Source organism: Triturus cristatus, chromosome 7, assembly GCF_964204655.1.
Source record: "Triturus cristatus chromosome 7, aTriCri1.1, whole genome shotgun sequence".
Lineage (NCBI taxonomy): Eukaryota > Metazoa > Chordata > Amphibia > Caudata > Salamandridae > Triturus > Triturus cristatus.
The window spans coordinates 424,618,172-424,637,412 of NC_140590.1; the positions used below are offsets into that span (position 1 = coordinate 424,618,172).

The window sequence follows — 19,241 nt, forward strand, 5'->3', positions numbered from 1 at the left end:
TCTCTTTTCTTTGCATCACTTGTTAATTTGGAGTATAAACTCCACCCTTAAACACTTTAACAAAAATCTTCGCGCCCACACTTTGTGTGGGTGAGCCCTCTTTGGCCTAATTTGGGTCCAAAGTGTGGGAAGTCTGATGATGAAGCATGCCACATCTCAATCTGGGTGAAGGCCCTGCTTTTGAAATGTTTGTAGTGTTAAGGGACAGCAAACAAATGATGGACGGAATGCTGACAATGCAAACATTCTCCCCCAGTCAAAAGGTCTGGGTTAAATCCATCATTCTTACTATGCCACCCCAGTTTGGACCCGGCCATATGGAAATCAGTCTTGACCCTGTGCCCCATTGAAACAGTCCAGACCGAACTGCCGGGCCAGGTCCTCTCTGGACCATAAAAAAGCATCCTGGGACTGGTTTCAGGGTATGTCACCCTTCTTCAGACAGGCTAGCTTAAATCCAGTGGCCCAGTGAGCAAGGGACCCACGTCTGGGCCCAGACGTGCCCAGACGTGGGTCCCGTGCTCTCCATGCCACTGGAATCAAGCTATCCTGGCTGAAGAGGCATGAAACCTTGAAACCGGTCCTAGGATGCTTGTTTCCAGTCCAGGGAGGACCTGGCTTGGCAGTTCAGGCTGGACTGTTCCCATTAGGTTCAGGGTCAAGACTGATTTGCATATTGCTGGGTTCAAACTGTAATGGCATGGTGAGCAAAAAAACGATGGATTTAGGCCCAGATCTCTGTACTGGGATGAATGTATGACATTGTTCTGAATTCTGTCCATCAACTGTTGTTTTTGCATTTGTCACCCCGAGTGGGACGGGTATGCCCAGACGTGGGTCCCATGTTCTCCATGCTACTGGAATCAAGCAATCCTGGCTGAAGAGGGGTGACACCCCGAAACCGGTCCAGGGAGGCTTGTTTCCATTCCAGGGAGGACCTGGCTTGGCAGTTCAGGCTGGACTGTTCCCATGAGGCACAGGGTCAAGACTGATTTACATATTGCTGGGTTCAAACTGTTATGGCATGTTGAGCAAAAAAACGATGGATTTAGGCCCAGATCTCTGTCCTGGGGTGAATGTATGACATTGTTCTGCATTCTGTCCATCAAACTGTTATTTTTGCATAGTGTTAAGGGACTGCCACAGGGATGGCTCTAAACATGCTAGGGCATGATGCACACAACTGGCAGCCTTGTTCTTTTCATTCCTACTTCAATCTCTACTATTCCTCTGCAGCCCTCCGTCAGCCTCTGCTCCCTCCAGCCTCTGACCATACCTGTACATAATTACAACGTCTCAATCTCTGTATGACATTCTTTTGTGTTTGTTTCACCTACACTCCTCTACAGCCTGTCCGCTATGATTTCCTCAGTGTTTATTCACTGAATTGCTCTTGATGTTTTGAGCTCCTTTTGGCTCTTCACCACATCAGGCTGTCCCTGACAGTCTCTTCATATGACACCATTTTCTTACAGGCACAGCCATGTCTGATCCACTGCAGGTTTGTGATTGTTCCAGATTTTACCTGCTCCCCTACCTCATACTTAGCCTCCTAGTCTTTTTGATGAGGGTAGAGGGTGGCACGGGATATGGCTATAACTGCAGGCCAGTTGATAGGCAAAAATGTTGATTCAGCCTTTCATTCTTCCCAGATAGTTGAACTGAGCTAGGTTATGTAAAATCAACATTTGGTAGCAGCTATTAAGCCAGCCAAAGGATAAAACATGAATTGTATTTGCTATTTACCTTCCCACTGGTTGAATATCAGAAATTATTTGCTATTTGGCTGGTGGCCTTGAACTTAGCGAGAAAACTTTGCTATTTTCCTGACCGCAGATTAAATAACAGAAATGACACACTATTCAGGTGGCGGGAATGCAAATAGCAAAAAAACTTTTACTATTTACCTGGATGCTGGCTAAATACTATAGATTCTGCACTGTTTCACCAGCAGCTGTGCAAAGAACAGGATCACTTCACTTTTTACCTGGCCACTGGCTAGTTAGCAAAGGTTATGTATTATTTGGCCAGATGTCAACGAAGCAGCAAAGAAACTTCACTCAATACCTGGCTGGTCGCGAAAGAGCAGACATTATTTACAGTTGGCGAAGTGGGCTAAAGAATGATGGATTCAACCCAGATCTTTGACTGGGGGTGAGTGTCTGAAAAGTTTCAGCGCTCTGTCCATCATCTCTTTGTGTTTGCTTTGTTCACCCTAAGTTGTCAGGGTGTGCACAGACGTGGGTCCCTTTCTTACTTTGCCACTGGATTCAAGCTAGCCTGGCTGATGAGGGATGTTACCCAGAAACCAATCCCAGGATACAGCTTTCCCATTTGAGGAAGACCTAGCTTGGCGGTTTAGGTTGGACTGTTCCCATGAGGCACAGGGTCAAGACTGATTTGCATATAGCTGGGTCTTCTTGAACTTGAAACAAGCATCCTGGGATCAATTTTGGGGTAACACCCCTCATCAGCCAGGCTAGCTTGAATCCAGTGGTAAAGTGAACAAGGGACCCATGTCTGGGCATACCCTGCCAACTGGGTCTGAACTGAGGTGGTGAAGTGAGCTAAAAGGCAATGATGGATTTAACCCAGATCTGTGACTGGGGTGAGTGACAGAAACATTTCAGCACTCCATCTGTCCATTATCTCCTTGCGTTTGCTTTGTTCACCCTAAGTTGGCAGGGTATGCCCAGACATGGGTCCCTTGCTCACTTAGCCACTGAATTCAAGTTTTGCCACCCACTTAAGTAGCACCTTAAAACATGTCCTAGGCCTGCAATTCCAGCATGAATGCAGTTTTAAACTGCCATCTCGACATGCCAATATAACCCTCTTGGCAATGCTTAAACTTCCCTTCTATTGCATAGAAGGCATCCCTAAGGTCGACCATAAGTAGCCCAAGATTCATTTTGCACCTGGAAGTACTGCTTTGCTGCCTGGAGCCAGCCTGAACCCTCAAAAGCCTGCCTGCTCTGCACCTTGAACCCTGCTTCATCACCTGAACCCTAGTTTGCTGGCCTCCTGTTCAGAGCGTCAGAGATTAAAAAGGCTCCCAACATCTTGAACCCGCACCTGAATCTAGCCTGACTGAGCCCTGAACTCCTAAGTAGGGTCCTTCCAGTTGGTCCTGGACCATTGGTGTTGGTGCTAAAGGAGTCTATTTAAACAAAATCCAAAACTTGGCAAACAATTGCTCTAAAAACCAAGGGAAGACTATGACCAATCAGCTCGTCTAATCACCCAAGGTGATCGCCGATCGGCCTGACGTTTGCGGAAACTCCTGCCACGTTCTTCTCCGCAGCATCAAATTCTGTTCAGCGTTCCTTTGCCAAAGGGTTATCTGGCCTCCTGGAACTCTCATCTGCTACAGCCTCCTTCCTCATCCCGTTGGAGATTTTTGACTTCCAAAAAAGTGGCTAAGTCTGAATGTGGAAATCTTCCTCCAGCGTTCCCCCGATGAACATTACATTCTGCGAATTTTTCTTCAAAATGTATTCTAAATCCAAAGGTAGGCACTGACCGGAACTAATACACTTCTTTTATCTGACCTGCACTCTTTCATGGTCCGTCATATTTTTAACTTTGACCTGGTCTGTCTCGTGTGACTGGATGTCCTTGGTTGGCACTTGATCTATTTTGCTCTAGATTTTACAAACATTTTAAAGAATTCATAACTCCAGTTCTACTGATTGAAGTTTTGTTGTTTTGGTGTCAAATAACTATTACATTTTTTTCATTTTTTTTATGTGGTGCAGGATTTTTCTTGTGTTGTGTTTCCACATTATTACTGTTTATGTGCTGCATAAATACTTTACACATTGCCTTTGAGTTAAGCCTGACTGTTTTTGTGCCAAGCTACCAAAGGGTTAAGCACAGGTTAATTTAATGACTTTAGTGGCTCACCTTGACAGTGATTGTAGCTGTTGTGTTGCTTGAGCAGAGTTAACAGCCCACTCAACCAACAGCCCAGCTTCTCACACAGACAGTATACACAACTTGGCCAATAGCCATGCAATAGGAGAGAAACTTGACTAAGTACCTGGATGGTCTCTAAACTGCTTAAATGTTGTGATATTATGCCTTTTGTAGATTTCCACTTGTTCTTGCCAACAGGTAGAACTGCAAACAAGGAGTGAAAATGATTGACATTCATCCCCTTATGAAAGTTGGCATCCTAATGTGTTATCATTTAATTTGCAAATGTGGTCGCAAATTGCACACATGCCTTTTGCGAATGGAATAGTATTTTACAAAATAACCCATTAACTATTAGGTTAGTGCACAAAATACTTAATCACAGGGTGTTACAGAATAATCTGCCTAATTAATATTAATTAGGCAGATGTCAGGTTGAGACTCTCTGTGATTGTCTGTAATCACAGGGCTGGTGGACTGCAAGGGGCAGCACACCACATTCCCTATGACTGCATTCCAAAATGGAAACACTTTTTTTTAAAGCAGTCCATTTTCCTTAAACAAACACCTGCTGCTAACAATCAAAAACCTTTCCATTTTGGAAATCTTCTTTTCCCTGAGATTGCCAGCGAGATTACCAAAATTCCATTTGCAAAAATAGTTACCACCCTAACTTAGGGGTTATTAACTCATCATTGGTTTGTAACAGCAACTTTAGTCATAGACTATGAATAAATTCACTTTCAAAATGAAAAGGGGAAGACAAATCTCCTTTCATTATCCCTGCTATTTGCTATTCAGAAAAATTACAACAGTTCTTTTTTGAGTCAAAAGTTTTTTTCAACTTGTAAAAGGGGTTTTTGCATAACGATAAGCTCTTTTGTGGTACCAAACTCTGTGATTTTGCAAGATGAGGCAATTAGTGCTAGGGTTGACTTAGAATCAAGCACTAACTTAAAGGTAGTCCTAGAAAATAATACGATTACGCCTGCTCACAGAACGAAGAGCAATCTGGAGCAAAAATCCTGCAGCAGAAACACTGGAACAATAAACTTAGCAATGCAAGCAGTGCTGGCTGCTGCTGTTCTGCTTTTGTTTCATTTTGGGCTATTTTCTTAGGACAAAATGCATACATAGGTCGATTTTGGATTCAAGTGTCCACTTTGCACTGAGAAAATAACTCTAAATGCTGGGTTATACGTTGCGTGAAATTCCACATAATTTTGCTTAAATTTCTTGTCATTACGCTACAGAAAATTATGCAGGTTATGCCCACTTTATTTATAGGTCTAATGGTCAAAAAAGTTAAAATGTTTGACAGACATGGCACAGAATGCCCATGCACCATGGGCCAAGTCACAGTGTCTTAGGAGGCCCTTTAGGGGGCTATTGTGTGCTCCACACACTCCTTCTGCTTTATGTTTACCTGTAGAGTTGGCTAAGGATAAAGATAATAAGAACCATTTAAGACTAGTGGAAGCTGTTTACTTTTCTAAAGCCATGTAGCCGCACTTACTCACAAAACCACAGGGATGTACCAGGGCATATATAGGGCTACCAAATGGGTCCAGGTTATCATAACATCTCTTTTCTGCAGCAAATCAGTTCGTTCAGGAAATATTAATTCTAGTTCAGTTAAATTAAACATATTAGACTAAAACACCTGAAAACAGTGATTTGTAAAAACAATGGCCAGAACTGGAAATGTTTTTCCCAGGGACATACTGATATTTAGGGTGCTCTTATCAAAATAGAAACAATTGCATAAGGCCCCCTGTGAATTCAACAACACAGTATAATTGAGAGGCGTCATCTCATGACATAAGGAAGAAAAACTATGGGCTTGATTTAAATTTTGGGTCTGGAGTGAATTCCATATGATGTTGGATGACAATAACTCTGCCCTACTAAGGGACCCATGCCTGCCAAATGTAAAGACCCTGTGGACAACTCTGAAGATTGGCAAGAACTGCTATCATAGCAGTTCAAGGTTATGCAGAAAAGGTTTGACGGACAAATCAGTATAAATGATGGCATGCTGGCCAACTTTTGAAAAGTTTTTTAGTTTTTTTGTTTTTCAACAAATGCCCGAAGCTGGAGTATGTTTTTGCGACACAAAAACGTATGGTCCCCATATGCTCAGTGCTTTCTTTCAGGGTGTAGAGGTCATTATTTTATTTCCTGTCACTTACATCCTGGTTTTACAATAATAACATAACATAACATACGTATTTGTATAATAGGCTGGACAGTCTAAACAGGCGTCGCCAGTGCAGGTAAAAGCAGTGTGGTGACATACGACAACTAGGGAAACTGATATAAAAAAAATGTAAAACATGATTTTCTTTTTTTTTAAAGTTTCCCTCATTGTCGTATGTCAATGATCCCCTGTGCTGCCCCCCACTCCACCGCTCTTACCTGCACTGGCCGTGCCTGAGTCTAAAGTCCATCCTCCAATGACCCCTACTCTATCAGGCCACCAGAGGAAGTATTCTGTTAAGGACCCACAAGCAAAGGAATAGGACTAGAATGTATTGTACTCAATGACATTGAAATATGAATGAATATTTCCAATAAGTCGGAAAAAGGCGTAAAGGATTCAGAGATACAAAAGAAAAGAAACTCACAGAGATATTTTATTCATTAACTTTATCACAAATATTTTAAGAAATAAGACACTGAATAAACAGAGCCATTTTGAAACCTCCATTCTTGTGACATACAGAGTTCTACTTTTCTACTAATTTTCCAGATAGGGGATGTTGGTCCACTGTAGGGTTTCAGAACTGATTTGGGATGACCCTGTTTTAAATGTCATTTTCTGGCTGTAGCACAGACACAACCTCTGTGCTACGTGATTGCTCTCACAGAAGTAGCAACTGATCTCAGCACCTGGCTGTCTTCAGTCTTACTGACAAGTAATCAGGCACAAACAAAAGGGCATCTCTGCTTAGAAAAGTTGTCACATTTAAAGGGAGATTCTTCTGACCTAACCTTAATTTCATCATCCATCCTCTGTCCAAGCATGAAGGAATAATCAGCAGTCCTTTGCTACCAAGAACCTCACAGAATTTCTGTGGGTAGCATTTAATGTTTTGTTATCTAAACTCTTGCAATCAATAAACTTCCACTGTCTTGGTCAGCTGTACCTACTATACAGTACGTCATGCAACATGCATCCCAATGGTCCATGTACTTAGATTTTCATCACACAGAAGCCTTACTACTACGACCGCATACATGCTTAGGGAATGTTAATTCAAACGTCTGAGAGTCACACAGGCTAGTCTGCCAGTCTTGACACGCATTGCCTCTTTGCTGGCCTTCCAAACCCATCTGCCACTTATGTATCTCCACCATCCGTCATCTAGCCCTTAGAGTTTTGCAAACCACTAGTCTGGTGCTAAAGCTATCATAGCTGGTCTTGGTTCCCAATGCTATCACAGCTGGCAATTAGCGCCCTATCTTACTGAGAATCATCCATCTTTCAGTAATCTTAGATGATCTATCTGGAGCCTTCCTTACCCACTCTTTTGCACCCTCTTATGATCCTGAGCTCCCCTTTGCTGATTGCCATAGTCCTTTGACCCCCCTTTGTTAGCCAATAACCATTTTTAATGACTTCAGCCATTTGAGTTTCTCAAACCCTTTCTGCCATTCTTTACAGAATGCACTCCTTTTCATCCATCTACCTTTAGCCCCTCTTCCAAGTTTCAATCCCTCGGCCCCTAGATTCACCCTCATACTACTGTACCAGCATCAGACAAAGTCTGCTATCACTCAGAGGTCAGAGTGTAACAGCATGCTCTGGTTTTTCAGAAAATACTTAACAGTCCTCTATGTGGTCTTAAAAAGGTGGAGGTTTCCAGGCATTGACAGCATGCGAAACATTCATATGAGCTGGTTACAAATGGGATATGCTAATACATGTGCCATACAATCACATAGGTGTCCTCCTTCTGCCGGTCTTATTCGTTCTCCTCCAGGTCCTTCTGTGCTTACTGGTGTTGGTCCTCCCCCTGGTCCTGTTCCAAGTCCTCCTTTTCTGGGTTGTTTTGGTGTTCATGATCCTCATCCTGGCCCTGGTCCAACTAGTTCTGGAAACCCTGATAGTGGTTTCCGGAATCTGGCACTCTCTGTTTTAGACCTAACTCACCCTGCTCCTCTATCGTCCTGGTGTAAGCCCTTCCTAAACCTCCTGATCCTGGTACTATGGCTGTTGCTGGTGTCCTTCTCCATCTAATCCTGTAGCTCTGGCACTCCCAGTCTTCCTGGTTTGGGACATCCTCCTTGCCCTGGCCCCTACCTTTGTGGTCCACTTGGTACTGCATCCAAGGTTCTAGGTCCTCCTTCTTAGTTCCTCATGGGCTGGACTTGTTCAGTTGAGCATTAGCCCGGCTCTACTTGGTGTCTTTGGTTGTTACCCCTCTGGTCATCCAGGCCCTTTTTCTGGTCCTGCGTATCTTGACCTTCTAGTCCATCTTATCCTCCCCAACCTGGTCCTTGGTGTTAATGACCCTAGTCCACCTGCTACTGCCCTGACTAATTCACCTGGTCCACCCCCAACTCCTTCTTCTCCTTGTCATCCTGATTCTGTACTAACATATCCACTTAGTCTTGATCATCCCTGTTCAGGTCATCCTGTTCTTGGCCACCTGGCTCCTTTCATCCTGGTCCTCCTTTTCCTGGTCCTCTTTTGTCCTGGTCCTCCTTTTCTTGTATGCCAGTGTTGCTCAGGTTCAATTTACCTTAAAAAACAGAAGACAGGAGGTGTTCCCAAAACAAGAACTGTTTGTTTAATTATCTCCAAACTGTATTAACTCAGGGAAGGTGCTGGACACTAAATATATATAATTTACTATTCCCACTCCAAACTATATTAATTCAGGGAAGGTGCTGGACACTGAACATATATAATATATTATTCCCACTCCAAACCATATTAAGTCAGGGAAGGTGCTGGACACTAAACATGTATAAATTACTATACCCACTCCAAACTATATTATGTCAGAGAAGGTGCTGGACACTAAACATATATAATTTACTATTCCCACTCCAAACTGTATTAACTCAGGGAAGGTGCTGGACACTAAACATATATAATTTACTTTTTCCACTCCAAACTACAAAAAGTCAGGGAAGGTGCTGGATACTAAACATATATAATTTACTATTCCCCCTCCAAACTAGAAAATGTAAGGGAAGGTGCTGGACACTAAATCTATATAATTTACTATTCCCACTCCAAACTGTATTAACTAATGAAAGGTGCTGGCCACTAAACATATATGATTTACTATTACCACTCCAATATGTATTAACTCAAGGAATGTGCTTGACATTAAACATATATAATTTACTATTCCTACCCCAAACTAATCAAATCAATATACTCATAAAATGTAATATTTCCCAAAAAAAATGCATTAACACATATAAAATAATATACATTATACATATATATTAACCTATCCTAAATTATAAAAACATATCCAGAACAAAGTTAGGAGACTTTTATATGGGAAATTTAAATATAATTATTAATTTTATATACAAATATTAATTATAAACAAAATAACTTTTCATTTTTATAACATTAATAATTTCAAACCCAAACATTAAACATCTTCAAAGTTTACATTTTATTATTTTTTTATTTTACATTTTGAGTTTTTTTAAATTATATTTACAATTTTGTTTTTAAACACAATAATCCCATCTCAACACAAAACACCTCTACATGAAATATATTTTTTTTGCTTGATTTTTTTTTTATTTACTACTGTAATACCATTAAAAAAAATCATATTGCATTTAAAAAAAAAAAAAATGAACTTTAAAATTTTTCCAAATATTTTTTTCATTTAAACATTACTCTAGAAAATGATCTGCAAATTCCATGGGGCCGATTCACAGAACTAACTTAAGACAAAATCCAAAACTTCCTACTTTTGGTATTCACAGAAGTTAGGATTTTGTCTTAAGTTTGTCTTAAGACAAACTTAAGACAGACTTAAGACAGACTTAAGACAAACTTAAGACAAACTTAAGACAAACTTAAGACTGACTTAAGACAGACTTAAGACAAAATTAAGACAGACTTAAGACAGACTTAAGACAAACTTAAGACAAAATCCTAACTTCTGTGAATACCAAAAGTAGTAAGTTTAGGATTTTGTCCTAAGTTATTTCTGTGAATCGGGCCCCATAAATTTTCACTATTAATAAGAAAAATAGATTAATATTTGTAATTTTTAATTTTAAAATATCATTTTGTTTATTATAAAAACGACCCCCTCATCCCCTATAACCCCAATATCCCGCTCCTAACATCCAATTTTAAGTTTATTTATTATAAAATACAAAACACTTCCTAAACGTGTCCCCTTAACCCCACCATCCCACTCCTAAACACAATTTTACATTTCTTTAAGATTAATTTTAAAAAATGTACATTTAAAAAAAAAAATTAAAACCCTCCCCACCCTTATCCCCTATAACCCCAACATCCTGCTCCTACAAAACATTTTTAAATTTCTTTAATATTACTTTTCAACTTTTAAAAATACATTTATTTATTTTCAAAACACTACCCACCTTTATCCCCTATAAACCCAACATCATGCTCCTAAAACAATTTTTCTATAAAACGTATCCAATGTATTAAAAAGTATTAATACATTTACAAATATATACTATAATTACAAAATCGATATTTTTAATAACGATATTTTCAAAATCAATATTTTTAACGATATTTTATACAACACACTGAATCGATATTCTTGACATCGATATTATAAACAACAATATTGTTAACTTTTGACATTTAAAACTCGATATTATAGCACAACGAAATTTAAAACTCAATATTATGTCTACTTACCCTCTTCCTCACGCCACTTGGCCTGCCTCTTTTGCGCTGAACTATGGGTCTCATTATGATGGCAGGCGGACTTGGGCGGCCCGCCACCATAGCAGTGTTTGGGACTGCCCGCCAGACATGCGGCAGTCCCATCACTGCTATTAGGATGCTCCCACCATACTGGGCTGGCAGCAGCACCGTCCGCAATGATAAAGGTGCATGCTCTGCATTTCCCTGCACCACGTGGCTCGCACCACGCAGTGCCTGCCACTTGGTGCATGGAACTCTAGGGGGTGCCATGGGTACCCCCCAGTGCACCGCCCCACAGAGGGGGCCCACAACGGGCCCCCATAGCCAGTCTCCACCTGTCTTTTTGTGGCGGGATATCCGCCACAAAAAGACAGGCGGCAAGGGATACCCCTATGGCGGTGTCTGCATGGCACCGCCGCAATGTTGCCCTGGTTTCGGATTCCACAAGGCAGCTGGAAAAAGACCGCCTTGCGGACCCATGGTGGACGGACTTTCCGTCCACCGCGGTACCATTGTGATGGAATTTCCTGTATGATGGAGGAAGGACCGCCACCTCCGGCCCGGCGGTGGCAGTCCTTCCGCCATCATAATGAGCCCCTATGCGCTGCTTTCGTTGACCTCACTTTGCTTTTGAGTTCTCCCACTATTTCCTCCTCAGCTACCTGGGCGAATCCAGTAGTCCCATCCTCGTCATTGGTTCTTAGAGATTGAAGCTCCCTTCTTCTCCTGAGCTCACTGTATCACTGTTGAGAACCGCCACAAACTTCCTTGACACACGCTTACTCTCGCCTGTCTCAGTGGTAATGTGTATCCTGCCTGTTTATGAGGTGTTGTGTGTGGTGGATAGGGTACAATATTAACACACTTTAGAAGTGAATGGTCTAAGGGAAATTTTAACGACCTATCCTAGTTCCAATCCCCAAATCTGACTATATCAACCACAAAAAGTGAGAACTAGGGGTCTAGAATAAACAAACAGAAGCACATAAAGACAGGAGTATAAATGGAGAGTCATAGAATTCTTAGAGCAGAGTTTTGGATTACCATCAATCTTTTATCGTCTTCAGTATTATCATTTGGTGATCCACCCAATTAAGGAGTATATCTCTTGATCATAGAGACTGTCTCCATGGGAAGCTCTCTTGCTCGAATAGATAGAAGGAGCTGAAGCCTACGATGCAGAAAGACTGTAGTGTCTATAATTTGTGATCCAAAAAATAATGCAGTGCAGAAAAACTAATAAAGTAAGTGAAATCTTAAAAAAGGGTTGCGGTGGAGAAAAACCTATCTCTTATTAAGCAGGCTCCTCACACCCTTAATAAAATTATTGCAAAATATTTGCAGTATTAACAAATAACTGCTAAATGAAAGGTCGACATGTTTCAGCCATAAGGGTGGGTTACCCACGGCTTTCTTCAGGACCTATAAATTATCAAAATCTTGCTACTGCCAAGTGTAGTGTAAGAGTGAATAAGTAACACAATCTGTTTATTAAAGGTCGGAATCAATACAACCTTACATTAGTTTCAATCCTCCATTTCAAGGGGGGCGATAATCACCCGTCTTCATCGGGGACTAAACCTCACCTCACCTGGAACCGTTCTCAGGAATATGAGGCCCCGCTCTGTCCGTCGTTGCCTCGAAAGTCTTCTGAGTCGGGGAAGGTGGAGAATCCAAAACTCTGCTCTAAGAATTCTATGACTCTTCATTTATACTCCTGTCTTTATGTGCTTCTGTTTGTTTATTCTAGACCCCTAGTTCTCACTTTTTGTGGTTGATATAGTCAGATGTGGTGGATAGGGAGTCAAGCTTTTGGGGGCTTTGTTAGGTCTTTGGGCTGTGCAGGAGGACACTGAGCTCACTTGGTTTTGGTTCTCTCAAGCTTCGATATGACTGGCCTTCTTTTGGTGGGGGCTCATCGGCTTCTATCACTGCTGGCTTTGAGTTACCGAATGCAGGGGGAATAGGAGTACGTACGTCCATCCCTGCGTATGGTGGGGGAGGTGCTGACGGTTTACCGGCTAATGGCATTGTAAGGGTCTTGCTTTTGGCCTCTTCAAAGATGGCCCATAATTCTAGTAATGCCTCTCTCTTGTCTCTCTTTTGACCTGCATATTTGTTTTTTATATGTGTTTTAGTGTGCCCAATTATGTGTGTGTCAAATGTTCCCTCCTTGGGCCAGGGAAATGTGTGTGCCTTTGTGTGTAAGTGCCACTCGTGACAAAACTGATTTAGCCTTTTTATGTGCTTGGAGAACATATTTTTCCATGTGCTTTAGTGTGGAATCCATGGCCATTTTAGAAATTTGGCTAATACAATTGAATTATGGTTTTCTTAGTTTCGTTTGAGGGGAATTAGTAGGTAGGACACTCTTACGTACTATGAGCTCAGCAATTGCAATTTCTTACATAAAACAGTTTAAACAAGCAGTTACATGAAACAAAATAAGACTACATAAGTAGTTTTGTAATACAGAGAGAATATGCAAAAGCCTGCATGAATTACCTTTTTATGTAATATAGATTTCAATCACAATCAATGCACTAGCATCACGTACAATATTACATTACATCAATGATTAACAGAAAAAAAAATACTTTGACAAAAAATAAAACTTGGAGGCTGATTACGAAGGCAGGCGGACCATCGTAGCGGTGTTTGGGACCGGCCGCCAGACATGCGGCGGTCTCACCACTGCAATTAGGATGTGTCCGCCATACTGGCAGGCTCATCCAGGGCTTTTTACATTGCGGGCGGTGCTGCTGGCTGCAGCACCATATGCAATGTTAAAAGTACTTGCACTGCATTTCCCTGCACTACGTGGCAGGCACCACGCGGTGCCAACTTGGTGCATGGAAATGCAGGGCCACCCCCACAACAAGGGGGGGCTCGCAACGGGCCCCCAAACCCAATACCCACCATGGAAAGCGATACCACCATGGAAAGGCCTTTCCTATACCCACATACTAATTTGGCGGACGGTGACTACTAGGCACCGCCACCATTTTAGGGGCCCTGCACCGTCCACCAGGCAATCGTTGCAATTGCCTTTGGCAGTGAAGCAGCGGATGGAGTTTGCGTCCACCACGGTACCCATCGCCATCCTAATTTGGCAGTGGGTAATACACTTGGTGATGGCGGAAGGACTGCCACCACTGTTCTGCCGGTGGCAGTCCTTCCGCCATCATAATGACCACCTTAGCTATTCATTGCAATTTATCCTCTAGCAAGGGAAGACAAGCGTGGAACATCTTCCGAAGTGACCTGAATAGTCTGCCACTATCTGCTCTTAGGCAAAGGTGGTAGTCACAGGTCACAAATGCAAAAACTTGGGAAACATCTGCCCCTCTTGACCACACACAAGTTATGCCAAGTTCTTCCCTAAAGTCAGAATTACACGCTGTGTCACACCCAGGGGTCAAGCGTACGCTTTGTGTCACATCCAGAGGTGCAAGCGACCAACACCTCTCAGTCCTTTCAGATACCAACAGTGTTAAGAAACCTGTTTACCACTGAGAAATCCTTTTCAACTAACAAACTATGATACTGATGTGCCAACTCGGCAAATTCAGGATAGCTGTATCACAAAAATAGTGTCCTGGAAGCCATAAAGGGCTGTACAATAAATATTCACCTTTCCTACCATGCTGACTATTGAAGAAGGGTGATTTCCACAGCATCGCATCCAAGGCCGCCTTATGACTGATTTAGTTGGGACATATAAAATAGGCAGACCCTGTCAGTGGCAGAGAGCTCAGGTTACCTTTTTACGCTCCTCCCTAGTTTGCCATACACCAAATACATTAGGAGACAATGTTTCAGGTTCGGATGTAGTGTTGTACCCTCTTTGACGGCATCTTCAGGGTGGACTTCCGCCCTGCAAATTCAGCAGAACTTCCAATCAATTGCAGTGTCTGCCCACCTTTCTCATTGTGCAGCGTGAATCTGTCTGGGTGGGGTCACCTCCCTTCAGATGCAGTTGGATACGAGGTCCCAATCCCTCCTTTCTAGCTATATACAATTCTACAACTAGCAATCAGCGTTTCTGTCATACCATATATGGTGAGGAATGTTGGTTGCTGCCTTAGAGTAATAAATTAATGGTCAAATGGTCACTGTAGGTGGGTCTCAACCTTGCATGGATACGGTGTGGCCAGTGGTGTATTTGTCCATATGTCCATTATGGGAGGAGCGTGAGCAATATGTGTGCTAGGTCCTGATTGGCTATGTGTTCCTAACTCATGTGACTTCTGACTTTATGGTATTTTTAGAAACGCAGGTACCCCCTCAGGCCATGTGTGCTTTATTGGGGGCAATGTCCCCTGACCACTGTAGTGAAGCTGCATTTATCTGCGGGATTGATCAAGAGTTTCCTACCCGCATGTCTGCCTGCCAGCTATGCACCTTCCCACCTTGTGACCTATCAATCAGTTGTCCCGGGGCTAGGTCTTATGCCCTGACTGACTACATACTTATGTTCCGAGATAGATGTGGTGTTCGGGAGGGGTGATTCTATCAATAAGGACGATAGTTAATTTTTATCGCTAAGCACATCGATATCCATATTAACACCAGGTCCTGATACTGCTGGGCTTCTGTGGCTTGATCTTCCTTTGCACCTTGGATGTGGTCCCATTTGTCCTCAATTCCCTGTTGCTCTTAGCTCTTGTCCTGCTAACTCTGTTGCTTGGTCATTTTCTTCTTCTTATTATTATCCAGGTCCTATTCTAGTCTTCCTCATGTTAGTCAATCAATCAATCAATCAATCAATCAGGGGAATCGTAAGCGTGCTACTCACCCGCGAGGGTCTCAAGGCGCTGAGGGGTATGCAGATCCGTTTTGCCGAAGAGCCAGGTCTTGAGAGTCTTCCTGAAGGTGTTCAGTGAGGGGGCGCATCTGATGTCTACCGGTAGCTTGTTCTAGGTCTTGGCTGCAATGTGAGAGAACAATCTTCCGCCTGCTCTGGCTCTGTGGATGTGTGGGGTTTTGGCCTGTGCGAGGTTGGAAAATCAGAGGTTTCTTTTGGGTATGTGGAAGTTGATTCTGTCGCTAAGGTATTAGGGTCCGTTGTTGTGTAGGCATTTGTAGCCGTGGGTGAGGATCTTGACGGTGACTCTCTTCTCCACGGGGAGCCAGTAGAGTCTCCATAGGTGCTGGCTGACATGTTTGTGCCAGGGGATGCCGAGGACGGGTCCGGCCGAGGTTTTCTGTATTGTCTGAAGTCTGTAGAGTAGGTACTTGTTGATGCCGGCGTAGAGTGCATTTCCATAGTCCAGTCTGCTGGTCATGAGTGCGTGGGTGACTGTCTTCCTTGACTCAGGGGGGATCCATTTGAAGGTCTTGCAAAGGATGCGGAGGGTGTTGAAGCAGCTGGAGGTGACGGTGTTGACCTGTCGGTTCATGGTGAGTGATGGGTCAAGTGAGATGCCAAGGTTTTTGGCGTGGTCTGAGGGGGTAGGTGGGCTTCCAAGGGTGGTGGGCCACCAGGTGTTGTCCCATGCTGATGGGGTGGTTCCAAGGATGAGGACTTCTGTCTTCTCGGCGATGACTTTGAGACAGCTGTTGGTCATCCAGACTGTGACGTCTTGCATTCCTTTCTGGAAGTTGAGTTTTGTGGTGGTGTGGTCTCTGGTAACAGAAAGGATAAGCCGGGTGTTGTTGGCGTAGGATATGATGTTGAGGCTGTGTTGTCGGACGATGGCTACGAGGCGGGCCATGTGGATGTTGAAGAGGGTCGGGCTCAGTGATGACCCCTGTGGGACTCCGCAGGTGATTTTCGTGGGGGTGGAAAGGAAGGGTGGTAGTCTGATCCTTTGGCTTCTTCCGGTGAGGAATGATCAGATCCAGTCCAGGGCTGTTCCTTGTATGTCGACGTTGTGTAGTCTGGTGACTAGTGTGCAGTGAGAGACAGTGTCAAAGGCTGCTGACAGGTCAAGTAGGATGAGGGCTGCAGAGTGGCCTTGGTCCAGGAGGGTGCAGATGTCGTCTGTGGCAGTGAGTGGGGTGGTATCGGTGCTGTGGTTGCTTCGGAATCCAGATTGGGTCTGGTCGAGGATGGCGTTCTCTTCGATGAGACGTGTCAGTTCTTTGTTGACTGTTTTCTCTGCCACTTTGGCTGTAAAGGGGAGGAGCGAGATGGGCCGGCAGTTCTTGAGGTTGGTGGAGTCAGCCGTGGGCTTCTTGAGCAGGGGCCGGACTTCTGCGAGCTTCCAGTCATCTGGGAAGGTGCCTGTTTTGAAGGTGGTGTTGTAGTTCGGGTGCGATGGTGTCCGCAGCTCTGTGGTAGATGTGCGGGGACAGGGGTCAGTGGGGGCCCACGAGTGAATGTCTTTCATGGTCGTGGTGGTGTCATCGGTTGTGATCAGTGTCCAGTTGGAGATGGTGGGCTGGCTGGTGTCCCTGGGGTGCAGGGGGCCGACTATCGCGTCTTGTGGGTGGTCGGCGAAGTTGTCATAGAGTGTTTTGATCTTCTCAGTCTGGTTTGCGAAGCAATGGTTTTGCTATTGTTGGTTCTCACAGATTCTGAAGCCACTAGATTTGATCCTTTTGTATCTGCTCCTCCTTCTTTGGATTTTTGCAAGTCTAATCCTCTTTGTTCTGGTTCTCAAGGCCAACTTGGTCCTTCTAGGACCATTTCTTTTAGGCCTTCTTCTTCCATCCTGATCTTCTTGATCCTCATCGATTCTGATCCTTCTCAACCTGCTCATCTGATTCATAGTGCATTGGTTCCTGCTGGTTCCCTGTATCCACCTTGCCTCTTGTCCTGGTCCTCTTAGGCCTTGCCCTTTTAGCCCTTGTCTTCCTGGATTATATCATTTTTGTCCTCCTGACCCTGTGCCTTGAACTTGTGGACCTTTTGCCACTGCACCCAATAGTCTCTTGGTCCTGGTCCTCTTTGTCTGGGTCCTTCTGATTCTTATCATTTTGGTCCTGGATCTTTGTGGAAATACAGTTGCAATCCCCTTAGTCTTCCTAGCTCTAACTGTTCTGGTCCTCTTGACCTTCTTTCCTCTGTTCCTGCTACCTCAGGTCCTGGTTTTTCTGCTCCATGTGGTACTCTAGACCCTGGTCCTATGGTTCTAGTCACCCTTGCACTCCTAGACCTTTTCTTGGTTCTCTTAGTTCTAATCCTTCTCATCCTCATTGCTCTGGTCCTCCTGGTCTTCCTGGCTCTGGTCTTCCTGGTATCCGTGGTATTGCCTCCCTCATCTTCCTGGCTTATTCTCTTCCCTTGAGCCTATTGGCCATAATCCTTATGCTCCTAATCCTCCTAGTTTTCCAAGATCTGTTCCTGATAGTCCTGCTCTTTGTAATACTACTTCACCTGATCATGGTCTTTTAAAAAAAATAAAAATCTTTTATTAAACACTCAAAACATGCTCCAGATCCACATCATTCAAAAACGTACATTTGGTGGATTGACATCTATAACAGGTACCATATATTGCACAGCATATCCTTCCTAGTGGCCCACTGCTACGACCAGTATGATCCAGGGAGCCACCAACATCATAGTTTCTTCAAGAGTCTTTTGGTGCTCTTTATAACACTGACCATTGGCCTCTATACTTTGCCCATGCACCCCATATCGTTTCCCATTTGCGTTGGCAGCCGCTACTCTGGTAAATCGATTGTTCTTCCCTATGGCACCAATCAATGTCTCTCTTCCAGGATTCCAGTGATGGGGTCTCCACTGCCCCCATGCCCGGGCAATGTTTGTCTTGCCCACCCCCGTTAAGGCAAGCTAGGTCCTGGCCCATTGTGGCCATACGATCTCTCCCGTTACTCCCAGAATGTGCCACCTCGGCTCTTTTGGGACCGTTGCCCCCACAACCATTGTCATTACTTGGACCAGACCCTCCCAGTACATGTGAATTTTGGGGCAGGACCACAGTATGTGAAAGAATGTCCCTTTCTCGCCACAACCCCTCGGGTAGTCTTCGGACACACAATTACGAGTACGGAGTTGCACCATTCGGGAAGCATGGGATCGAGGTAGAATGTGGAGCTGAACAAGCCTAAAACGTTCCCTAATGGCTATTTCTCTGGGGCTCTGTAGGGCTTCGAGGAGACCCACATCCGACTCCCAGGCCTCCCTCAGGGGTCTCATGAAGTCCAGGGAGTTATTCACAAGTTTTCTATATGTGAGGGATATATCTTTGTCGATCATGGGTCCAGGAGGAGTCTATCCTCGAGTGTTGTGTGTTCCGGTACCAGATCCACTTCCTACAGATGACAGTGGAACGCATGTCTTAACTGCCAATATCAAAGATACTCCCCCTCCCATTTGGAAGTCCTTCCACAAGGTATTGAATTCAATCATCTTCCATCCCTTACAGATGTCTCCCTGCCGGTCAGTCCCTATGAGGCTCCATTTACAGAAGCTCTCTAGTAGCTCAACTTCCCCCAGACGATCTCCCTCACA

The 19,241-nt window shown here is 43.9% G+C and overlaps 1 protein-coding gene across 1 annotated transcript in view; it reads right to left on the reverse strand.

Annotated features, from left to right (window-relative positions):
• Positions 1-19,241, reverse strand: part of LOC146809856 (cytosolic phospholipase A2 gamma-like) — a 1,073,925-nt gene that overhangs the window by 836,183 nt on the left and 218,501 nt on the right. The gene's annotated exons all lie outside the window — the stretch shown is intronic.